The 5,832-nt window shown below is 49.8% G+C and overlaps 1 pseudogene; it reads left to right on the top strand.

The window, feature by feature from the left end:
* Positions 1 to 827: 827 nt before the first annotated feature.
* Positions 828 to 4,633, top strand: LOC149864363 (follistatin-related protein 1-like; annotated as a pseudogene).
* Positions 4,634 to 5,832: the final 1,199 nt, after the last annotated feature.

Raw genomic sequence — 5,832 nt, 5'->3', positions numbered from 1 at the left:
CTGAATGTTCAGGAGCAGGAACCCCCAGCAGGGGTGGGATACTGAGCCCCAAGCAGATTGTGCCTGTTTGTTTGGGTAGCAGGGCACTAAGGTGCCTGCTACTTGGAAAGCCGGAGTAGTGGCTCAGGTGCCAGTTGCTAGGGGCAACTGGAGGGAGTTAAGGACACACACCTGTTTGGTCAGCTGAACAGAAGGGGCAGGGCCTGGCTCAGACATAAATCGCAGGCCAAAGCCCAGAGGAGGAGGCAGTATATGGCCAAGGAGCTTGGCCCTGAATGTGTGAACAGGAAAAGGCCTGGATGTGTAAGCAGCTAGTGACACGGGTGAGAGATGGAACACCTGTGGTGTGGTTCAGAAGACATTTTAGCCATGAGGCATAGATTTGTGTTATAGCCGAGGGGCTTGTGTTTTGGTTGTTGTTACACTGGAGGTTTGGGTGAGGCTATAAGGGGATGGAGGAGGCCTCATGGGGGAACCACATTAGAGTGTGGACCCCAGCCCCAGGAGAGGGGCAGCACTGCTGAGAAGCCCCTGGGAGAGGGGCAGCGACCATGAATCCAAAAGGGTGCAGCAGCGGGAGTGTGCCTCCCAGACTGCCAGAAAGGACAGTGCAGGAGGGGCATTGACCCTGAGCGTCCACAAGGGCACAGCAGAGGGGGAGTTGTCATCCCTGAGTGCCAAGGCCAAGGCGCACTATTGAGAGAGGGCTGATCCCGAGTACCCCAGAAGGCAGAATAAACAAGGTCGGGGAGAACTTGAGCACCAGTGGGGCGCAGGGTGAGTGAGAAGCCCCAGAGGGAGAGGGGCAACAACGGCTGTTGAGCATCATGAGGTACAGAGTGAGGCAAGGCTCCAGAGAGCCCAAGCAGGATGAGACTGGGAAGGGACAGAGCGTCAACAGGGCGCAGAGCAAGGCAGGGCTGTAGGACGCCCAAGTGTCAGGGAGATGGAGGTGGGTCCGGCACATAGCAGGAAAACCGTAGCTAAGGGAACAAAGGGCAGCCTCCCTACAATAAATACACAAGATCAAGACGTGGCAGGAAAGATTCCAAGGGTGCTTAGAGAACACTTGGCATGGTACAGAGGACACCCTAGGGGAGAGCACGGCAACGCTAGGGCCCCATCCTTCTACAGTTTCCATTCAGGCGACTCTGTGTGGATGTCCTCATTGAGCTGTCTGATGAAAATGCCGACTGAAAACTTGGCTTCAATGAGTTCCTCAAGTGCCTCAGCCCATCCTTCAACCTGCTGGAGAAAAGTATGGGCTTTCCTTTTGGACCAGGTGATAAATAGGCAACAGGAAGGGAGGAGGAGAGAGATTGGCTTTAAGTTGGGCACGGGGGACTAACACCGATGAAGAATACACCTCACTTATGGCCCTGCAGCTCCCCTCAACTAGTTCACCCACTGGCTTTCCACACAGCTTTGCCAATGCCCCTTTCTCCTCATATACAGAATCCCCTGCTATTCCAGTCTTGGCCTGTCTTCTCCCTCTCTGGCAATGTACTCCTAACTGCCTGAAGCACCCCATACTATTATGGGGAATGGGAGATAAGTTTCAAAGAGTCAGGGCAGGTGAGGAACATTTGTCTGGGGGATGAAGGCAAGTGTTCAGCAGTGAATGAGGAGCAGTGCATTTTATAGATCATTTTGGAGAATCTGAGACCAAAGTCCAACCCTGTTCTGCCTTTCAGTTACCAGACACCCTCCATGACACAAATCCCATAGTCTTTTGGACCCAACTTAGACTTGCAGTGTTCCTGGAAGCTGCTCAGGGTTCTAATGATTAAACATTCTCTAGTGGCTTATTGAATTGTCTCAATCGACAGTGCTCTCTCCATCACTTAGGTGGTACCAGATTCAAGTCCGAGGTTGGGACAGTTTTAGTGGCAGTGGCAGAGGTCCATGAAGCTGTACTTCTGGAGAGCCATCTGCTGGAACCCTGTGTTGTCCCTTCTAGTCAGACGTTAGACAGTCAAACTGATATTATCTGCTATCCCTTTGCATAAGACAGCACTGAAATTCCCAAGCAGGAGAGTTGGTCCTCCAGTTCGCAACCCAAATAAGAACATTAGGAAAACCGTGAGGTGTTTTTTGTGGGCAAAATAAAGAATAATTTAAGAAGTGCTTGGATTGTTCCACTGTGGGGGATGATCATAGTTAATCATCAGAGAAGTTTTTGCCCACCTCTGTACAAAGGGGCTTCCAGAATTTCAGTTCTGGTATCAGCCTCATCCATAGTTTCATAGTAGCTAGCATCAGGAGGGACCTGAACAGATCATCTAGCCTGACCCCCTGCCACAGGCAGGAATGAATGCTGGGTTCACAAGACCCCAGACAGCTGGTCATTCAACCTCCTCTTCAATTTGCCCATGGTAGGGGTGAGGACCACTTCCCTGGGAAATTGGTTCCAGATTTTGGCCACCCTAACTGTAAAAAATTGCCTTCTGATCTCTAATCTAAACCTATTCTCCATCAGCTTATTATCATTGTTCCTCATCACTCCAGGTGGTGCTGGGGAGGAAAGGGCTCTACCTATTTGCTGTTGATCTCCCCTGATGAGTTTGTAGGCAGCCACCAGGTCCCCCCTCAGCCTTATCTTGCTGAAGCTGAACAGGTTCAGGTCCCTCAGTCTCTCCTCATAGAGCCTGTCCTGCTGCCCTCCAACCAAGTGGGTGGCCCTCCTCTGAACCCTCTCCAGGCTGGCCACATTCCTCTTGAAGTGCAGCGCCCAGTACTGGACGCAGTACTCCAACTGCAGCCTGACCAATGTCGCACAGAGGGGGAGTATCACCTCTCAGGACTGGCTTGAGATGCATTTTTGGATGCATGACAAGGTATGGCTGGCCTTGCTGGCTGCAGTCTGGCACTGGTGGCCCATGTTCACTCCAAGATCCCGTTCTGCCTCTGTGCTTTCAAGAAAGGAACTCCCCAGCCTGTATGTATGCTGTGGATTCCTTCTCCCAAGGTGCACACCATCACAGCCCATTCCTTTTCACCTGTGCCTCTTCTAGAATATGTCCTTGAAAATGAAACCTATGAGGACAGAGCAGGGACCCCAGTGGAGTGTAACAGCTGTGTATGTGCCCGTGGCAATTGGGTGTGCACTGCCATGACCTGTGATGGTAAGTATGACCTGCTCCAGATTGGGGAGATGAGAAGGGCTGCTCTTAGATAAAGGAAAGTTGTGACCTCTAGTTGTTTGGGTAGTAGTGGGAACCTGTATCTTTGATTTTTGTTCTCAGCTTTTCCTGGGACATGCTGAGAGAGCTGCTTGCCCTCTGTGTCTCCAGCTTCTGCAAAATTAGAACTGTAATCCTGATAGGAGTGATGAGATCATTTATGTTAGGACCCTATCATGACATCCTTAGAATAAAAGCTCTAGAGAAGGAAGACAACTTGTTGGTGTGAAGCATGGTTGACCATCCCTCTTTTGTCCTCTGGGGTGTTTCCCCTGAATCCAGAATCCAGCTTTGACAGCAGTGCCAAAATTAAGTCCTAATGAACTTCTTCATTGCAGGCTTCTCATCTGGAGGACAGCCTTCTCTTAGAGGGAGAAGCCAATGGATCCCCCATATAAAACTCGGAAAGATGCTTTCTCCTCTTTACAACCAGCTGGGTTTGCCCTCTCAGTTCTACTCTGCATTCTTCTTGTCCCCTTCCTTAGTAACTCGGGTCTTTGCCTGAACATAGACCCTGTCCTTTTTCAGAGCTTGCCATCTCCTTCTGCAAACTATCAGCTCTGATCCACAATGAGATACCAGGCCCCTTAGTAGATACAGGGACAGTAAAACAGAGAAAAGTATTTTTATTACTTTCAAATGATTTGCAACATTTATTTGATAATACAGAGTGGGGGCCTTTGAATTAAGCAGCTGTGAGTTTTTGTCTATTCAGAGGGGAACCCTGTTTCACCCAGGATGCTGTAGACTCTACTATCTTGTCAGATTGGCTGCCCAGATCATTAGATGCAGCTTTTTGACCATGTGGCAACCAAGTGCTTTTAAGGTTCAGGGAAGCATCCAGTGGGGCAGCAATTATTTTTGCTTCTGCCCCTATCATAGTTATGATTGGAGGATCTTGTTAAAGGAGTAAACAGATCTGAACAGCATTACATCAGCTAGGTGCATCTCTCTTAAGCAGAATTCCTGCTTTCATTAAGCATCAATTATTGCCTTATCACTTGCCTAAGAGTCACTTTAGTGGACTGCATGCTGTCTGCTCTTATCTACAAAAACATTATTTACCCTGCCAAATAAGTTGGGGAAACAGGCAGAGCCTAATTCATCCTTTATACATTTAAGCTTATCCTGATCTTCTGCCCTTGCATTTGTAGGAAAGAATGAGAAAGTGTCTGCTTGGGGCCAGCAGCCCCATGAAGACCTGACTGAGGAGGAGCTGGCCAGATACATTCAGGAGCTGCAGAAGCACCAGGTTAGGAGTGGTTAACACTGATGGGAATGGTGCTGGGATGCAGATGCTCCTGGCAGCGCACTTGCAGTCTTATGGGATAATTGGGAGCCTTCCATCTGCTGGTAGCTTTCCCAGTAGAACTGTAAGGCTTTCACCCAGGTCTTTCTTTCCCCAGGAGACGTCTGAAAAAACCAAGCGAATGAACACCAAAGAGATGTAAGGGGCCTCTGTGCTAGAGGAGTCTGGGGGCTGGGCCTGACCTGGTGCCAACCTCAGTATGCACAAGTGTCTGCTACCATTGCCCAATCACAGATATTTACATTGTATAGGGATGGGATTTTTGTTTTGTAATGAAGGGAGAGGAGCGGGAGTGCAGCTGGCACATTTAGGGCGTGCTCACTGCTAGGGGGTAGCAAGGCCAGGAGGAAGTTACCACAGCTCCTGTGATCTCCCTTATGGAAGGGATCTATGGATCTGTGTAAAGAATGACCGTGGAGGGCAGTCGGTGGGGGTTTCTATGCTAAGAGGGGAATCTGGGGAAGGAGAGCGAGGATGGGGGGACAGGGTCTTTAACCTTATGCAGTGTCTGCAACCTGCTGGCAAGCTCCAGTACAAGTTCTGAGGAACAGCATCCACCAGCACTGGCTGCAGCAGCATGTGAGGGACAGCACTGTGACAGAGTACATCTCCAGCACTGTCATCCAGGGACCTTTGCCTTCCCTCACCCCATGGCCATCCACTCTCCCTTAATCTTTGTGCCTTACACCATCTCTCTCATCACATCTCCTGCTCTGTGTTCTTCCCCGAGCTCCAGGTCACCCCTGCTACTGTCCTTCCTCTGTGTAGCTCACCTCCTCCATCTGCTTCCCTGTATAGGGAAATGGCCTAAGAAAAAATCGGCACTTGGCTTCATAGCTAAAGTGAGAATCCCAGTGAAGTGGGGGGTGGGGAGGGAAGGAGGGTCTTTAACCCTGTCTCCCCTGGCGTATGAGGCATCTGGAACCCCTGGTGACATCCCACTGATAGCAACCCAGTGTGCCTCTTGCCTTCAGCTAGCCAGTCCCCAGCAGCAACTCCAGTGCAGTGTGGGCTCCAAAGGTGGCACTGTTACCTTTGACCTCATCTCACCCACCCCTTCCTAAAGGTGCTACAGTATTTCTTCTTATTGCACTTGCAGGCAGACTCTGTCTTTTTTATTACTTTATTTTCTATAATAGCAATTCCTCCACTTTTGTATCTTGTAGCTCTAGATCTTTCAAGGAAACATGAGATGCTTTTTGTTAATGAAAGTGCTGTAGCTTCTGCACATGGTTTGTATTGAAGTGTACCCAGCAAGTACAATCAATACAGCTGGCTTCCATTTCCCAGCAGCCCCTGCCCATGTCACTGCAGCCAGTTTCCACAGAGATGTCAGCAGCA

The sequence above is a fragment of the Crocodylus siamensis genome, chromosome 5 (assembly GCF_052110815.1).
Source record: "Crocodylus siamensis isolate JL-2025a chromosome 5, ASM5211081v1, whole genome shotgun sequence".
Taxonomy (NCBI): Eukaryota; Metazoa; Chordata; order Crocodylia; family Crocodylidae; genus Crocodylus; species Crocodylus siamensis.
The sequence above is the reverse complement of the archived record's forward strand: the minus strand, read 5'-3'. Positions and strand labels throughout refer to the sequence as shown.